The following is a 20,151-nucleotide window of genomic DNA, read 5'->3' as shown; positions in this document are numbered from 1 at the left end:
ATCATTTGTAATTTAAGAAAATCTATTATATGAATTAACAATGTTTTGATATTGGTGGTGGCAAATTTTGATTTCCACAACTTTGCAAATAATATGGGCAAATGCATTAACTGAGGTGACAGCAGTGGGTTATCCACACTAAATGGAGAATTTCTAACAGAAATGGAAATATTTCAAAAAATCCAGTATAAACTACACTTACTAAAATGTTAACACTCACTTTTGGTATTATCTACTGTGCTGCAGCAAACAGAGAGAGGGTTTAACGTGATTCCCTCAGACTTTTTCTATTTGAAGTCTTAAATTAGCACAGATTTTATCAAATGAGCTGAACTGACTCATCCTTGATTTTGATGAGCAAAGATAAAATCACCTTGTGGACAATCCAAACTGATCATGCGTGATTCCAGCACACTCCTGGTCCTTGGAAAAGCAGACAAAAGCATCCGTGAAATGTGCTTTTCTCTCGGGTAGAGCTAAAAAGATCTTCTGTCACACATTCAAAAGCTTCATTCAGAGAGCTCGACATGCTAACATCCATATGCGTCTTTGAGTTATTTCAGCGTCTTTGAGTTATTGGAAAAGCGCTTTATAAATAAAATTTATTATTATTATATGCCAACCTGGTAAAATACCTACCGACCATGTTCACTAATTTAATATAAAGCTAATATTTGCTGATTAGCACTAAGCAGAGAGTGTAGCTGGGAGTGTCATCAGCTTATCCATAAACGCCTGAGATAAGCATGCTTGCACTTAAAACAAGTAAATTTGCCTACGAGTGCAGAATGCAAATTTAACTTGGTAAGTCTTTGAATAAACCCAGCTGTCAAACTGTCATGATAACACTCATTGTCCTGAAATAGGATCCAAAAGACGGATTTCAAGCAATCTAGTTAAGCCGAGTTAATGCAATAGAAGCCTATAGATAGACATTAGATAGACATAGTCCCTTACATCTGGTTAAAAAGAACTTCAATAAAGATGAAGCTGCCTGTCAAACCATACCAAGAGCGACTAGATCTTAAATCCATATATAAGGCTATTACATTTGGTGCTGCTGGTTGAACAGTCACAAGAACTAATGATACCTCTTTGGGGAGCCATTGTTTTTTGGTATGAATTTCAAGTCAGTCAGTTAGAGCTGCTAAGATTTCTGGCAAAAATCAATACATTTCATCATGACTCAAGGATCCACTGCAACAGCTGCCTCCATAAGAAGTGTATGTTACAGTTTCAGTGAGCCTCAGATGCAGGAATGAGAAGGAGAATGCATGAGTTCCAAAAAAAGATTTACACAAATTTTCAAATAACAGAAACTACAAAACAAGGCCGGAAGACTACTACCGGAAGTGATGCTAAATACTTGCGACTCAGAAAACTAACTCAAGAGATCCCCTAGAGGGCTGGCGGAGTACACAGAAGCAAAGTAATTAAACTAACCCACTTCAGGTAACACCTAGGTAGGACAGCACAAAGTCTAAATAACGAGAATGCAAAAATTAAATCCAAGAACAGATAATCAAATACTAGACAGGTTTAGTGAACCAAATGACCAGACTACACTGGAGAACAAAGTACACTCTGAATGACTATACTCAGCGTAACATTACAAGTAATACGAGAGCATGAAAAACTAATTCAATGCTGGCGAACCAGGAATATACAAAAGAGTGACTACACTCCAAAACGAACTCAAAGAATACTAATCTACCGAGAATTAGAAAACAATTTGCTAGGCTGGAATGCTCGTGCCGCGACTTACCTTGAACAGTCAATGGTTGGGAGTGAATAGGAAACCAGCTGATTGTCCAGTCGAGTGGGGAGGAAGCTGAAGAAGCTCAGAGTAGGGGGCTGTTGCTCCGGAGGCTGCAGTGGCAGGCTTTGGGGGTGGATGGCGTCCAGAAGATGGAGGAGACAGACCAGGTGAGTTCCAGGGATTGAAGACGGAGGGAAACGTAGCAGCCAGGGGTTCGGTGAGCCAGGTAAGACGGGAACAGGTGGGCACGGACAGGCAGAATCCAGACTAGGAGGAAACACAAAAACAAGTTACCAGGAGTTTAGGAGTTTCAGGACATGGAGGCTGGCGTGAACAGTGCAGAGACTGACTATGGATTCTTCACGGTCCAGCACAAAATGATGAGAAGAGTCAGGTGTTATTGTACAGGAGGTGAATCCTGATTGGCCTGGCTCCACCTGCTCCCGCTTCTGCCGATGCTGATTGTGGAAAGAAACCTGCTGCTGCAGCCTCTGTGCTGAGCACACCTGAAAGAACAGAAAGGGCGGGTGAAAGGAAGAGCCCTATCTGAAGCCTGCAGGAGCTGGCCTGACAGTGTAATAGTCTCACATACATTCAAACTCCAGTATTTCTGGTTTTCAGCATAAATTGATTATCTAGAGCGTTCTATGGTATATTCTCAGACTCAATTAATCAGTCTTCACTCACCTTATCTTGACAAGCAAATTCAACTTTATTCTCTATAGTTCCAGTTACTCAATGGCCTCTTGTTGCATAACCCAGGCTTAACTGAAGTGCTTGAATTTATTATTTTTTAAATTGATTTTATTTTAAGATTTTATGAGTCATGATGACAGTCAGACTTCTTGACTTTATTAAAAGCCCTTTCGATGATTACTACATTTTTCACCTTGGTTACTTGTTCATGTGGTGATTGTTAATATGTTAGAAGACACTGGCTTTCATGTGCAAATAAAAGCAGTCACCATCTTGGCAGATCATCTTCACCCTAAAACTGTGTTGTATGTTTGACGCTCTCAAAAACATTGATGCAGACTTTTGGAGTTTCATACGTAACAAAACCAAAAACTTTTTAAAGCAATATTATCCTTCAGAATCGGTTAGAACACAAATGGATGAATTACTCCAGTTTTACAGCTTGAGGGTAAATCTAGAGTAGTTTGACAGTGTTTGAGCAAAGTCACTGGTGTGCTCAAGCTGCAGAGTGGCAAAATATGTTGTAGATGTAGACATAGATCTGCACATTCTAAAGGAAGTAGTGGTGAAGAGCTACATCTCAGCCCGTTTAAGGTAGACAGGGATTGTTTTCATTAAGAAAAAAACATCTAAATATGTAACTTTGATAAACACACGACTGGTGAAGGACTGAGACATTATGCAGTAAAATTCACTCATTACACTGGCAGTAAAATTTCTTTGAAGCGCAAGCATGCTTATATCTAAAAAAAAAGTTAAATTTGACTAGGCTTATTTGCAGCGTTCATCCTCTGGCAGCCATAAATGTCTGTACAACATGCAATGGGAGTCGATCCTGTTGTTGAGATATGCTGCCATTATCACTCAAATTACACCAGAATGCACTGGCATTGCCTTCATGAGTATCTCAATACTGCGTTCCACTCAGATGCTGTGAACTCACTCACAGAAACATATTTACATTATTCAAACGAGTTTGTAAACCAATGCACCACTCCTTTATTTTGTCAATCAAGCAACCTGCACAACTCAAAAAATAAATAAATAAATAAAATTTCTAGAAAAGTTTAATTTATGGCCGTTTATTGTTTTAATTATGCAGACCGAATAAATGTATGACAACTGTTAGAAAGCTGGAGATTAAAATGTTAATCCAACTGTGCTCCTTTGTGTGCAGTTTTTGATGCATTCCATCAATATCAAAGTGGAATGATGTCCTCTAAACACGGAGAAGGTATAATTTACATTTTAATTGCATTATAGTAAACAATCTTGAGGCCTCTTTTTCTTGCAGACATTGCAACTGCCGTCACAACATAAACACATGCACGAAAAGATTAAACTGAGGAAAAGGCAGATGAGTACACAGAGATAGTGCGTAACGGTTAGGTCACAGCTTTGATCCTGTAAAGCAACTAATGAGCACGAAAACAGCTACAGCATCTCGTTACAGCATCCTTGAGGAGAAAACACTGAACCTCGACAATGCCCACTCACTGGATAAGACCTCCAAATTAGAGAAATGACTTTTGGATGTGGCTGGAAAAAAAAACACACACGAAGCTTCACTGTGAGGCAGTGAGATGTGATTCTAGCCCTCTTCTGATCTGAGCCCTGACTTTACAGAGCATCGCCGTTTATATCCTTTTGAGCTGTCCTCCAAGATTTTAGATAATCTGTCTTGTGAAAGTTTGAACTTCCATAAAGTTGGTAGATTTTGAAAAGAATGGTCAAAATTCATGCAGCAGAGATTTTGATATCGTTGCTTTGGCCAAGGTCCAGAAACATTTCACTTCCTGTAATGCAAATTGATAGCAATTTTATAATATTATCACAGTGTGGGAAGCACCCACAGCTTGGAGGTGCACAACTACAGGTGTAGTGTTTCAGCTCTGTGGAACTGTACTTAGACACCAAGTATTGAGAAAATGTTGATGTTATGATGGTGCTAGGTGAAACCTTGAAAAATCAGTCAATTTGTAAAAGAAGTATTCCCAATGACATGTACCAAATTTGATGTTTCATGAGCTACATCACTCAAAGTCACTATCGGAAATGTCAGGAGATCATTAAAGATACAGCAGAAGTGAGGATGCCCCTGTGCAACTTCACTTAAATGTGAATTATTCAAAAATTGCACCATCTCTCAATATTTCAAAACTGTTGAGTATTTCTCCTTATAAACCATAGAAACACATTTCAAGCTTTGTACCGAGGTTTTTGATTTAGTCTCTATAACATCTGGGGCAGTGCACCTCCTCTATGCTGTATCTCTATAGGCAGTGTTCAAAACACAAGTTAAAAAAAAAAAAAAAAAGCCTTATTTGGTCCCCAATACAAAACTACAAAATTAAACATTCCTAAAGAGCATGAAAAGAAGCCTGATGAATGTTGGTAGGACATTTCTCCATCAGATGAGACCAAGACAGATTTGTTCACCTCGTATGGCTCGACATGTTTGTTGTTAACCTGATCAAGTCCACCAAAACCACCGCAGTGAATGCATAGTCCTGGCAGGGAAGCACTGAGTTTGATAACATGGGGCTGTATGAGGAGAACAGCTGTGGCGCAGGTGACATTTATAGACGTCACCGTGAATGCCTGTAGGTGTACAGGTGGACTTTTGTTGCATTGACTTCCTACTGAGGGGATTGTATTTATATTATAGTAAATCTAAACAGCTGGTTTTTAATTTGACATAAGCACAAATACTGAATTATTCAGATCTGAAGTTTAAATTCACAGCAACCGATCACAGAAATTACACCTGGATCAATGTCGCTAGAAAAGAGCGAATTTCAAATACTTTGTTTCCACTTTCATGCATGCGAATTTACCACTAAAATGATCAGTTTGGTTGTAGCTGTGCTAAATTAACACCTCCTATTATTCACTTTGTTTATTTTTGAACATTTTATGAGTTAGCACAGCTAAGTATAATTTACAAAGTGACTTATGTAAAGCAAAAGGAACTTAATTCTGACTCGGCATGTCTCCAAACAGCTGTATAGAAATTTTAGTTCCAGTAGATAATTAGGACACTTTGACATGTTTCTAAAATAAAGTTACATCAGCGCCAAAGGGTCAAAAATGTGTCTGGTGCTGCAGAGGCAGCCTTGGACAAGTTTTTTCAGCATTTGAATGGGATAAAAAAAAAAGGAAAGGAAGAAATCAAACAAGATGAGAAATATTTTATGGACTGGAGATGATGCTTCCACTGCATTGTGCCACCAGGGCCCCCGGGGGCATTTTTGAAGCGCACCTGGCAAACTGCTTTGCCAAGAAAGGTCTTGGATCGCTGGCCGGCTACCACTCATCTCTCATATCTCTTTAATGCCCACAGGGCAGGAGAGATTCTCCAGCCCCCGGCAGCACTGGTATCCCAGACAGGAGGCGGTATCCTGAGGCTTCCTCTTCATCCTCAGACACGTCTTCCAGGCTTGTAAACACAGAATCACATAAAAGCCTGATGGGAAAAAGATCCAAAACAAATAAATGGACAGAAATGTACACTGATGGTGGAGTTTTTGGGGGTTCTGTATGTTTCTGCAAGGAACTTTAAGGACAGGGTTCTAACAACCTCATGAATCCAAGGTGTCAAACTCTGTATTTTCACCTTTCACTTCTGCATCGTTTCAATGTGTTGAAAGCTTTTTTCTTCTTTCAAATGCACATCATGTATTGTGTGCTATTTTATCAGATTTTGATTTAGTGCCAGAGCTCAGCTTCTATCTTCACATGTAGTTTTCCATGCATATTTTTGCAGTTTTAAATTTGTCAGGTTAAGCTTGATAATTAACATTACAGTAGGGTCTTAGCCTTAATATTTGATTTAGTCTGGTAAATTTATATTTTATATACTTTTCTAGGGTATTAACCATATTTAAATGACTCAGGTATATTCACATTCATATAAATAACAGTTTAGGGTCTTTACTTCAATATTTAATCTGGTGAAGTTAATTTACCATAATCTTATCTTTCTGCCGGAAAGCACTTTGGCTCGACGGGTGTCATTACAGACGTGCTTTATAAATCACAGTGACCTGACTTGACTCGTGTTTTTATGAACTTTTCTACCATCTATCACACTTTCCGACAGGTTTTACAACTGAGATTATGATCAGTTAGATTATTCAACAGCTCTCTGCCGTCCTCAATGGAAGCTTAATAACAATTGAGACTGGAAGTTAATTTGAGACTGAGTAGTTTTCAATAGTATCATGCAATCTCCCTCAGCAGATGGATATGTCCAGTATATTTTCACATTTTCTGAGCTTGGTATCAGCTGAAAAGTTAAGATTTTTTGTTAACTGACAGAATGGAGGGCATTTCTCAGTGCAGTCAGGCATTAATGGATAACCAAATGGGCCTGCCAGGCAGAGGCTGAGGGGCTCAAGGGCTCCAGGGCCTCGTTAGTGAAAGCAGCACAGAGGCAGAAGCTGCTGTAGTTTTCCTACTGCTGTGCATGAGAAGTGTTACAGCAGCACTTACAGCCCAAGACACAATCAATGCAGTCACATGCACAATGGAAAAATGTAGACTTTAGGTGTGGAAAACACTTTGGATCGCAGTTCTGCATAGCTGTGCCAGTTGCATGTATAAATAAGATGCTACTATGAAGTCCCTTCTCTTATACAGAACACTTAAGCTCAGTGTTTCTTCCTGACATCATGTAGTAGGAGGGACACAGTCTCTCAAGGTCCATCCATTTGATCAGAGATTGAACTAGTGCCTTTCACACATTAGTTTCTATAACCTCTAGATCACTACATAAACAAAACCACGCTGTCATGTTCTTGGTTCTGAAGGCATGAAGCCTCTGTCTAACAGGCAGTGACACAGCACTCTGGGTTACAAACACTTCATGCCTTATTAATCTCGCAGAGGAACAAGATCTTGCCTTCAAAATTAGTTTATTCATTAATGTACAATTAACCAGAGACAAACTGCGGCAGGCATTTACGACTGTCAGCAGAGCTGACCGTACAGATTAGTGAGATTATTAATGACTCCTGAAGAGCTTGTCCCAGTCAGCAGTTTGAACACATCACAGAAAAGACTGTCTGTGCAATTTACTCAGAGCTTTTAACCACTCATTCATATTCATACTATTACAATAGCATTATAATAACTTTTGCTGTGATACATAACCATTTAATCAGTTACAGTGACTGATTAAGGGGTTGGTCAGTTCATCAATTAAACATAAAATTGCTGTAAATCCACCTAATATATTTTTAAATTATCAACTACTAAATGATTCACCTCTCACTGACAGTTCTGATCATCTGCATCTGAGGTACAGTCCATCTACATATTATGGAAGACATTCTCTTTCACGGCATTCAACCTTAAAAGCAACAAGTGTCAATGATCCGTGGTGATGACTTTCAGGGATTTTACTACTTATATAATTGCAGGAAGTGGTATGAACTGTATGTCTCAGCAAACCTGCAGAGAACTGCAGTCCAATGGTTCAAAACAACACCTTTGGATGACACTAAACATATCTCTAAGCCGTCAACCTACGCAAACACAGAATACACATCTGTAATGAGGCCTCTTCTGGCAGTGCAGAGGTCTGGCCTGCTGTCCGGCACTGGAATGGTATGACATTTAGTTTAAGGCAGGGATCAAAGCAGGAAATAGTTGTGACCTTTTTGTATCTACTTAATTAAACTAAATCAGGAATTTGAGAGCAGTGTGAAATGTTCTCAGCAAAGTCCTGCTTTTATAGTATTGTGTTACCTAGAAATTCCTTCCAACCAACCACATTCTCCCTCTCCTCATTTAGAGATGCACCACCAAGCGGGTGGCTAAAGTATTTCTTAAGGGAAAATATGACTGAGGAAGAAAATACAGGGAGTCTAATAATTTTCACTTTCCAAAAATGTTGAAAACATTCTAACAGAACTAGTAAGGAATAAATATATAAAAGAGCACATTTTTGGCGACAGTATGAGCCATCTCTACTTGACTAAAGTCCAACATATTTCAATATTTCAACCACCAGTCTGCCTTTTACATCATTAAATCATGATTTACCTACTGTCATTTAATGCAGACAAAATTAGATCTAATAGTAGCCTGTACATATACACACTACCGGTCAAAAGTTTTAGAATGCCCCAATTTTTCCAATATTTTATTGAAATTCAAGTAGTTCAAGTCCAATGAATAGCTTGAAATGGTACAAAGGTAAGTGGAGAACTGTCAGAGGTTAAAAAGAAAAAGTAAAGTTACCCAAAACTTAAGAATAATGTACATTTCAGAAATATACAAAAAGGCCTTTTTCAGAGAACAAGAAATGGGTTAACAACTTAAAGCTGTTCTGCACCAACGGAGGTTGATCAAGTCTTGAAAGTTGGTGCCACCAAATCCTAAAGGTGTCCCAGCTTTTCTAGATTCCTTCCAAGCCCCTCTGTCTGCATAAAGTAGTGCTGGAACACACCGTGGCACCAAACCCTCCAGAGCATTATTAGAACAGTATTGTACTGCAGAAAGTAGTGTGTTGCTACACAAATGGAGAGGAAAAGATAATTAACAATAGAAGAGAGACAGACCATCAGAACACTTAAAAATGGAGGTCTTTCCTACACAGAAATCGCAAAGTCAAGGCGTCAGAGAGTCCAGTTTTCTTCACCATCAAAAGGTTCAGAAATTGGAGGAAACTCTGACAGGAAGAGGTCTGGAAGGTCCATGAAACACCGCCAATGGACTACTGAAGACTGGAAGAAGGTATTATGGACAGATGGATCAAAATTATAGCAGCAGGATTTTTGTAGCCGTCCAGTAGGAGAAAGGATTCTTCCTCAGTGTGTGACATCAACTGTCAAACATGGAGGAGGTAGTATGATGGTCTGGGGCTGCTCTGCTGGATCCAGGGTCGGTTCTTGTACAGAGTGAGAGGAACCCTGAACCTAAACGGCTACCACAGCATTCTGCAGCTCCATGCAGAACCCTCTGGTATGTTCTAGTTGGTCAGGGATTCATCCTACAGCAGATAATGACCCAAAACATCAGTCCAAGCCCTGCCAGAACTACCTTAGGAACAAGGAACCAGATGGAAAGCTTGAGAACATGGTGTGGCAGCACAGTCTCCATACTTCAACCCCATGGAGCTGGTTTGGGATGAACTGGACAGAAGAGTGAAAGCGAAGAACCCACAAGAACCACACATTTATGGGAAGTTCTGCTACAGAGTTGGAAGAACTTTCTGAAGAATATTTGATTTCCATTGTGGAAAGAATGCCATGAATGTGTTCAGCTGTTATATCTGCCAAAGGTGGTACTTTGATGATCAAATGTTTAGAATACATTTTGGTTTCTAAATAGATTTTTTTTAATTCATTTGTTCTATGCTATAATTTCAGAGGACAATGAGACATTAACATGCATCATTTCCAATAAAAAACTGGAAAAATTGGGGTGTTCTAAAACTTTTGACCGGTAGTGTACATACTGACATAGTTTAAATCAAAAGTGAACTAATTTATACTTTGTGCATATTTTTGCTGTTCCTCCTGATTACAAACATCAGGTCTACATTGTGGCAAAGAAAAAGCAAGATCAGAGTAAGACACTCCCAGCAGCATTGTGAACACAGCCTTAGTAAGAATTCACTGTGCTGGGGACACACAGCAGGCGCTCCGCATGGCAACCTGCTGATTATCCACCCACATTTTCATCTAAGAGAAAGCAGCTATTGACTGTGCCACGGTTACTTTAAAATAGCTGCATTAGCTAATTTGTATTTTCAGTGATGCAGGCGATTGTGCACTATCTCTGTGGAACAACTGAATGAAACAGAACTGTGAAATGAAAAGGCCAGTGTGAGAAAATCTGTCCATTTAAATTACAGAAGTTTGAGAAATCTTATATGGTTTTTCGCTTACAGATTCGAGTGTGTGAACAAAAAATACAGAAAAATGTAAGGATGGAGAAAGACAGAAATTTCGAAAAGACAAAAAAAATTGAAAAAGACCTTTAGGCTGATGGCATACGAATGAAGCTGATCAGATGGTTAAGCATCTATACTAACAAAAATGGCTTGAAATTAAACCCAAACTGAAAGCCTCAATGAGCTTCAAATGCGTAACTGAATAGTTTACAAAGCTGCAAAGTTTACTGGTGCAGCCACAATCAACCTGTAGATCAGAATCACACACAAAAGACACAAAGATGAACTCCTCACTGTAAATCTACCACCTTAGAACAGTTTGCGCTTTAAAGCAGGTGCCTTATCATAGGAACAGCTTGGTTAGAGTGCAGGGTTGGGGCACTGGTCCAATCAGCCAGGACAGGGGGAGGAAGGGATCCAAGTGCAGGCGCTAACTGAGGACAGGAGATTTCACATACCAATTTATCTACTGAATGAGTATATCGGAATAGGAGCACAGGGTCAAAACACAATGATTATTTTGTTGGTTGAAAATAAAAAATAACTACTTGTCCCTCATGGAATTATTGTGTGGGCCACTGTGCGCCCATTTGTTTTGCCAAGGTAAACAAATTGCACATTCATTTATTTCAAACAGTATGATCTATCTTTCAACATCTCCAGGTTATTTAGCATTTAAAATGGGTCTGTTTCCAGTTGGTTTAGTCACATCTTTCTGGGCTTGTCATTTTGTGTACAGAGCTAACGTATCTAGTGACCAAGCTACATGACAAATGACAACACAAAGACAGCTGCAAAAACAATAAGTACGACTAAAATTGACTCAGTTTTATTGGTTATGTGTGTCAGCTCTTAAATTTGCATATTTCATTGACTGTCCTGAAAAACATTAACTTCTCTTGGCAGCTTCTGTGTTGAAAGAAAATTTCATGAACATAATGTCAAGCCAAATTAATGGGATGTAATGAAATGCCAATTTGGTCTGATTATCAGGTTTGTATTTCTGATATGTTTGACTATTTGGGAGCATTAAAATCGAGTCAACATCCTGAACAACACATTCTAATATATTTAGCTTTATAATGTTTTTAGGGATACCATTTTCACAAAAAATTCCCAGAAATAGGTTAATTCTCCAATGGCCAGTGTATTTGCGCCTGGCAGGTTTCTTTACTGAAAACAACTGCCAGCTTATGCTTGAAAAAGCAGTGACACAGGAAGTTGTGTTTTGTAGAACAAAATCAATAAGCACAAAAGGCTACAGGAGGGCAACTCTAGGTTATGCAGTCTGGATAATCACTTTTTTCCATTTATTATGTACAGTATATACTGAGCAGAGTTAGTCTTTTAAGTAGTTTCTGTCTGTAGATTTGTTGAAAGCATATCTTGCTCAAGGGCATCTGTTAGGAAGGAGCCAAGCTATTTGTTCTGATTTGTCTTTTGGGCATAAAAGCAGATTGAGTTCCAAGAAAATCTCAAAGTCAAAAGGTTGTACTCTGTAATTAGTGGCTGGAGCCAGAGGATTTTACTAATTCCAACTGCTACTCTACAAAGCAAACATCAACAGATCCCATTTTAAGCACAAAATAGTCATCCTTTTACATTTAGTCTCACAAATCACAAATTTCTGTCCAGGGAATGGTCACAGTTGTTCATGATGCAGATTTACTTTTACAGGAATTTGCCATGTGTCAACACCTGGACAGGTAGGTACAGAGAAGTGAATCTAACTCTACCAATGAGAAGAAAACGACTCCCATTGCATATTAGCAGGACTGAGAGTCTACAACAGTGCCAGCAGCCCCGCAGAAATCCAGTTCCACAAAATTACATTCTTGTATTACTTAACTGATTTGAAATTACATTATGGTGACAATATAATTGCAGCTGGATTATCTTCATAAGCAATGTTTTTTTTTTTTTTTTTTTACTGAAATAAGTGTTAAACATCTGAACTGCAACAGACTCATTAGAAGGTGGTTGGGGGGGTTGGAAGGCGCACAGAGCGAACAACCCTAATACCATGACCTGATGGGAGTCTGTTGTTAGGTTTAGGAACCTCAAGCACTTCGCATAAGGCTAGGGAAAGATCATGGTTTTGAAGGTTAATAAGCACACTGTGGTTGAAGTCACTGTAAACTTTGTTTGCATTTTTTCCCACGCCATGACCTTTCAACATTATTTAGTAAGTGGTGCCAGTTCCTGAACATGAACAAAAAGCATGTTTAATCATGTTTTTGTCCTTACAAGTAACTATTTGGCAAAATCTAACTTTTTTGTGGTACTGGTATGTCCGTTGTTCACATACTTATGACTTGCTAAATGTATAACCTAACGTTTCCACGTGGTATTAATAGAAACCATTGTAGTGCCATTGTAACCCACTTCTGAGTATGTACACATCGCTACCTAGGTTGGTAAGAGCTAGGAGTGATAGCAATACCGACTGGACACAGGTATATGTTGTTATTGTGGACTTTTAGTTTTAGACAACTATTTGAACAGTGCACAACATAATTACAAGACCATACCCATGGGCCCAATAAAGTGAGAAAAAAAACATAAAATGTCTATTAGAAGTATTCCTGTGGAACTGGTTCATTGTGGATCCAATCAAAGTTCAGGTCAATAAGTCAAAGGAGTAGTCAAAGTCAAGGAAGCGTATCTAAGTACTCGTTGGTGTCGGTCAGTAGGACTGACACAATCCTACCACAGAATCCACTGAATGGTGTGGTGGAGGCTCAAAGTTCCACTGGGAGGTTCACCATCAACTGGATCACTGGTCAACCCCGTTGGACACCAGGACTGGAGCTTCACATTTTCCAGGCATCAAATAAGACCTGACCTGTATTTACAAAACAGCTCTATAGTCCAGGTTCTAATGCAATATCATCCAATGTGTTGTACAACATTAAAATTGATCTTTTCTGTTAGGAAACAAAATACTATAATCTATACTATATACTACTATAGTTTACAAGTCGATAACCAGTTATTTTCATAATAAATGTTTCATAGTATCAGAATATACCATTTTAACCAACTGTAATTCCAATAAAGTGCAACTGTATGATCACATTTTACCAATGAATTCACTTATTTATAAAGGACACATCACCCTTTAAGGTAAAGTGAGTAACGTATTCTTCCAGGTGTATTGTCTCTCTATTTAACCCTTTGGAGCATAGGATTCGAGATTTTTTAATGAGATAAATGAATTACATTGTTTTAATTAACAAATTTGACATAAATTACAGCTTTGCTGCTTTTATCCATCCTAATTGACTTAAATGACATTTTCCCTTTCAGCTGAGTCTGGTTTTAACCTTCAGTCACATACAAGGAAGCTGACTCAACACTTCACAGTAAAAGTCTCACAATGTGCTTATTTTAGCAATACAGGGGGGATTAATATGAATTATCAAGTCAAACTATCAAATAAATGCTTTTCAGTGTTGCAATCTTCAAAAACAACATAAAATGTGCAACACACGGTAGCATGTAGCTAGCATGGTCTATTTCCCCATACCATTCATTAAACCAGCAGGAGCTAGCTGACCTAGAAGACGGTTTCATTAGCAGAAAACAGGACGATTAAAAGTGTTTCTTCAACAGTTCTCCAGCCTCTAAAATGGATTTCAATCAGTTTATATTCATTAGGAACCCAGCAGGAGCTAGCTGACCAAGAAGGCGATTTAATTTGCAGAAAACAGGACGATTAAAAGTGTTTCTTCAACTGCTCTCCAACCTCTAAAATGGAATTTCAATCAGTTTAAATCATCCACTAAGTCATGTCTTGGTTTTCGTGCAAGACGAGCAGGTTTTCATACCTTTTTCTCTCGTTTTCAACTCTCACAGCAGAAACAGTAGCAGTGCTCAGACCGTGAATTAGTAATCCTTACACTGTTAAGCTACGTCGAATATTTTAGCGCACTACTTCCTGTCTCATCCAAAATAAAGTTCTGGTTTTCAAAATAAAACCCACAGTACTTATAAATGCAAGGTGGAAATAATTAATGATCATAAATAAATAAAAATGGTTATTTAACCCTTCTTTAGGCTGGTTACACCATAATTACCTGTTTCCTTCAAGAGTAATTTCTTTTAGAAAGCATTTGCTGTTGCAAATCAGACAAATTACATGGTAATGTAAGCATATTGACACAACAGGGCTTTGAACTTAACATACTATGCTATAAAAAGCAAAAACCATACCTGATTTCAATCTTGTTTGAAGTAGTCTTTTTTGTGTAGCAACACAACAGCTCCAAGTGCTCCTGCCACATTTAAAACTAACCTTGGAAGTCTCATTTTGTATGTGGGTCAAGCACCTTCTGTGATTCTGCTGGATCTTCTCTGCTGTGTCAAAGCAGGAACTGGTCTCTATGAATTTCACTTCTGGGGAAGAGGAAGAAGTCACCTGGAGCCAAATCTGCCAATAAGGGCCGGTGGAAGGAGACAAATGTGTTATTGTGGCCAGAAAACTAAACGTGAAAGTGGAACTCAGTATTGACAGTCTGACATTCATGACCCTACTCTTGTCACCAGTGACGAGCCTCCACTTGAAGGGTGCATCAGTTGACATAGAACTTGATGTTTGCTCTCAGTGAGGTCCATGGTAAAATGGCAAAGGCACACCAGCATGTGGTCACACAGACGTCTAAGAGAGTGTTCCAAACAGGGAAACCCAGAAATCATTAGTAGTCTTTCTCTTGGAAGCATGGATATTTGTATTAAATCTTAAAGAAAATACATGTTAGGAAAAGAAGAAGGAAGAGCAGGCAGAAGTAAAGGGAGGGTGGGTGGGGCACGAGAAGCGAGAACGAACAAGTGGGAAGGGCAGAGTGTTATGTATAGACGTACGACAGGAAGGGGAGTGATTGAGGAGCGGTCCAGCTCCAGAACTTCATCTTAACATTTGATCTCCATTTAAATACTTGAGATATTTCAGTCTGAACCACAGCAGTGGACCAACATCTCTTTAAAACTGAAAAGAACTAAACTTATCTTTCATTTGCACAGGGTTAGCATTTAATTTGTGAGTTCATGCACAATTTTAAAAGTTGGTTGATTCAATAAAAACGGCAGTGCAGTGGTCCTGGAAGAGAAAGGAGCTTGGAATCTTCAAGAACAAACAGAACACTTAATTTCTTGGACAATGAAGAGACAAACAAGTAGACAGATGCAGGAATGGAAGAGACTGAAACTAAAAAAAAATAATTCAGACTTTGGCTTTGACATATCAGGAGTTGGATGCAAAGTTGCATCGTGGCTGGAGGGTCCAGCCTGTTTCCTGTCTCTGGATGCACCTGAGAAGCAGGATGAGGGGAGGCAGACAGCAGGCTGATGCAACTGTGTGTGTGTGTCTGTGTGTGTGTGTGTGTGTGTGTGTGTGTAAGCGAGAGAGAGACAGATAGCAGCCGACAGAGACGATAACAGCTGAATCAGGGAGAAACGAGGCCAAAAGTGGGAGCCGCCCTCACCTAATGAAGCACCATAAATACAACAGACAACTTTCCTTTCTCTTTCTCCTTTATCTGTCTTTTTTTTAACTTTGCCAACTGCTGTGGATCAAGCACACACACATCCACACACACACACAGACATACAGAAGTCTATATTCAATAGCTTCCTTAAGAGTATCAGCTTTACTGGAGATAATACTATTCCATGGACGTAGGCCAGAGGAGGGCCTTCACACTCAAACACACCAATAGCCTGTGACTGACTGCTTCTCATGCAGCTGAATTGGAATAAATCCTAACACAACAGTGACACCTACTGGCCAACAAAGACCACATGGACACAAGAGCAACCTTTGCATGAGATTGGAGACCATGTAAAGTCTGAGGAGTGCACACTTGATACGCTGCAGCTGCACTGTTTTGGATGACATCCAAAAGTGCTGAACAGGAAAAGACAAGTATAATAATCTTTATTTATTAAGAGGGTTATTTTGTGCCTTACCCCCAATCTGAATCATCTCATGGTTGTCTTTCTCGCTCACTACAGTAGCCCCTGCCTAATTAATTTTAAATCCCCTTGCCTAATTCAAAATATCTGAGCCTCATTTAGAATACTGGAGTTGTAAATGGTTGCAAATGAAGAAACCATGTATGTGAAGTCAAAGAATATTTCTTCTGAAAGGCAGATAATCAGATAATCCCACAACATCTGAACTGAGGAGCTGCAGACAGACCAGTCTGACATAAGGGCATGTTTGTGTCACTGTTGTGGATTATTTACCTCAGACCAGCCGTGTGTCTTAACATTATAAAAATAAAATCAGGCTGTTCCAGTGTCTTCTAGAGCCTGATAACGTATTGAAATAAAGACAGATACTTCACGTGAATATATTATCATTGCAAGCAGACAGACTGATAACTTGACATTTGAGTATGGTGTGATGGTCATCTTTTAAATTTACTTTCTGAGAACTTTTGGGGGTGATGAAGGTTTCTTAAGACTATTGTGCTCAAACTGAACCTGTAGCCATCCTCAGGGCATTCAAGCTGCTAAAACAGGATTTCAACTATATTGTACCACTAAGCAAAACCCAAGCTAATGAGATTCATCTCAGGTTAACAGCTTTCTAAGTCTGGGTGACTCAGTTTCACAGTAAATCTGCTTAAATTGTAGAGCGCTTAAGTGAATAAATGGTTGTGAAATCCCTCTCTGTTTAAGAACCAAGTCTCTGTCCTTGACTGTGTGAATGTGACTCCCACTGGCTTTTGTGCTGAGCGGCTCATTTCACCAGCCTTTATCCCCTTTCATCGGCCATTCCTCCCAAATCAGCGAATTTAGCTTCATTGACTGACGCAGCATACCGGCTTAACATTAAAGGAAATATTTCTCAAGACACTGAAAACCACAATCCCCAGTGTCTTATTGCTATTATCGGACTATAGAAGGCAATGATTGCTTTTTTTTCCAAGTACAAAGGAGAGACTTTTTTGCATTGTCACTGATGTTTGTATTTTAATGGAATTACACAAACGGATCCTGATCATTTTTGAAAGGAGCGTGCCCATCAAAAGTACATGACTGAGACGTCAGCAGGAATTGATTTCTTTCAGTTGATTTTCAAAGATAAAAAGAAAAACATAGAAATCAGAAAAGTTTTTAAAAAAACAACAAAAAACCATCAATGTATCAGTTAAATGTTTAGTTTTTTAACTACAGTAGTTATTGGAAGTCTTAATGTCTGTGTAGATTCGCTGTCTTTGAGGTCTTAATAATCCTAAGTGCGCCAGAAGAAGGCCAATGGACCTGTTTTTGGTTTTTGAGGACCACCTCTCAGCCACATACAGGGCAGTCCTGATGTCCCTCCCCAGGTAGTTGGGTGCTTTTCATTATGCTAACCTATGCTTCCTTGCATTCTCCCTCCCCTGTGACCCAGAAATCTTTCCCCTTCCACCACTGTGAAGGACCTTCCTATTACTTTGATGACCCAAGAGGCACGGAGAAAGGAGGCTTTTGAAGGAGCTTAGAGTGAGGACGCCTACAAGGAGTTTTTTTTTTTTTTTTAAATCAAGAGGCATTAGATATAAACATTCAACCCATTCTCCAAAAAATTACTTTCCTATGCTACAAAATTGCATTTTCAATCATGTTTTAAGAGAAACATATTTTTGTCCAGATTCCTTTTTTGCAACATATCACAAATATGTTTCTAATAAACATACAGCATCAACTCCTTTTTAGCCAACCCATCATATATTAGATGGAGATTGATTTATCACCCTGGTAAATCAGAAAATTGTAGTAAAACAAATATTATTTTACATCAAACCTAAACCTAATTAAGTAATTTTGGTGCCTGAACTTAATGAGTGTCTACCAAAGCATGATATTTTCTTAAACGTAAACACATAGTTCTGGTGCCTAAACCAAGTAAAAACCGAAAGTAAACAACAACAGGTAACATAACCAAGTCTAAGACTGATGGTCTTTCACCGGGTACGAACCCCAGCCTGCCGGGTGAGAATCAGAGCCTCCATCCACCTCTCCTACCTCCTCCAGTGGACTTTGTAGCTCCACAACAGTGGATGTCACAAGTGAGAAAGCACGTTTATTTCACAATGAAATTAAGTTTCCCTCAAGACGTAATTGAGAATGCAGTTTAGTTGGAACTCCCTACTTGTCAGTGAGAACTTAGGAAGCCTCTATGATGGTTGAAATGCCTTCAAGAACCAAACAGAAGTAGTTGTTCTACCCTGGAATATTTTCTTATTCTTCAACAAGGTATTATATTGCTACTACATGAGCTTCGGTACAGAAAGCACATAAAGTTATAGCATGTGCTGGATATTGGATGCCAAGAGGGCAGTCACACAAAAGTTGCTCAACCAGCACATATAAAGTTCTCTCTCAGTTTGTAGGGGTATCATATAGTACTTCTTGGTTGACGAACTGGAAAAGTAATCACTGACTTTCACACCATATTGACTTCCAAGATAAAACTACATTTTTAAAAATATTGGGACAGAATGAGTCGTCCTACCTTTCCAAAGAATTAGACACTGATCAGCAGATCTAATGAAGTATAAAGCTAAAGTAGCAGGCTTTAAAAAGAAAAGAAAGAAAAAACTTTCCTTCAAAGTTCCCTCATCTTTTTTTCAGCTATTTCTTCTAATCTTATCTGTGATTAATTATGCAATGCATCTTTTTTTTTACAGTCAAGTATTCCCCATCGTTCTTTTTTCTAGCTCATTCACTTTCCCATTGTCTTTCTCATCGCCCACCCATGTTTTGAATCAATACACTATTCCTTCTGCCTGTTTTGCTGCCAGCCTATTTCCCTCCATCTGTCTGTCAGTCTGTTTGTTCTTCCTCTCTGTACAGCATATACCACAGTTGGCTCACTCACCTTCCATCCCTCTTGCTCATCTCCAGCAGATGATCACTGTTTGTCATACAAACACTCAATGAAAGCAGTTTCATAGGAGCCAGAAATCATTTTGCTGGCAGAGTAAAACCTCGATAGATCAAGTAAAGTGACTGTAAATATCAGTGGACCAATGCCCACTGAAGAGGGTAACATGGAAGCTAACTTACTTTAGCTTTTGCATTTTACACTTTTGCACACAGAAGTGAAATTCTTCTTTAAATGAAGTATGGTGGACCCAATAATAACACAAGTGTCAGTTCCCTGGAGCTAGATCTTGTGTCCCATGGCTTTTTGCTAAAGCTACCCACAGATAACTTACATTATGATGGCCCAAAGCACACAATGCCGATCAATACTGAGCTGAGTGACTGTCAGTGTGAGTGATTGTTTGCGACCCTGGATGTCCACAGGCCACCGAAAACAAATGCTTTCTCTGAAATATCCTGTCAATGCATAATATGGTGGTTACATAGTGTTTACCGGTGACAGAAAAAAATATTGTGATCCTGTAATACACAAAGATTACATCTGAGCTGGTTTCAGGTTTAAATAAAGGGACAAGGCTCATAAGATAATGAAAACAAAAAGCTGAAAATATTAGAAAAATAACATACTTCCAAAAATTCAAGAAGGGATAAATATAGTAGCATGAATAGGGATAAAGAAAAAGAAAACATGTTGATGTATGCAGAATCTCTCCAGAGTGTTGCAGTCTGTTGGGAATGACCAGGGGAGCATGACTGAACATGAATATTGGATGAACAAAGACGCTGTAGGTTGAGACAGCTCTGTGAATTTTAAGAGTGAAGGAAGGACAGAGGTGACATCTGAGGTCATGCTGCCAAACACAGTGACAACCACACCATTCTTTACTATGACGAAAGAATGGGCTGGACGTGCCTC

The 20,151-nt window shown here is 39.0% G+C and overlaps 1 long non-coding RNA gene across 4 annotated transcripts in view; it reads right to left on the bottom strand.

Annotated features, from left to right (window-relative positions):
* The window catches only part of LOC118469470 (uncharacterized), a 44,886-nt gene extending 30,642 nt beyond the window's left edge, over positions 1-14,244 (bottom strand). For 3 of the 4 annotated variants that reach the window (XR_008601501.1, XR_008601503.1, XR_008601504.1), the window contains exons 1-3: positions 14,189-14,244; positions 2,110-13,203; positions 1,766-2,026 (exon numbers count right to left, since the gene is read on the bottom strand). This is a non-coding gene — a long non-coding RNA (uncharacterized LOC118469470). The remainder of the gene's footprint in view (positions 1-1,765; positions 2,027-2,109; positions 13,204-14,188) is intronic. The other variant, XR_008601502.1, reaches the window with a different exon arrangement.
* Positions 14,245-20,151: the final 5,907 nt, after the last annotated feature.

Source organism: Amphiprion ocellaris, chromosome 4, assembly GCF_022539595.1.
Source record: "Amphiprion ocellaris isolate individual 3 ecotype Okinawa chromosome 4, ASM2253959v1, whole genome shotgun sequence".
In the NCBI taxonomy this organism is placed as follows: Eukaryota; Metazoa; Chordata; class Actinopteri; family Pomacentridae; genus Amphiprion; species Amphiprion ocellaris.
This window is presented reverse-complemented; position numbering and strand designations above follow the sequence as displayed.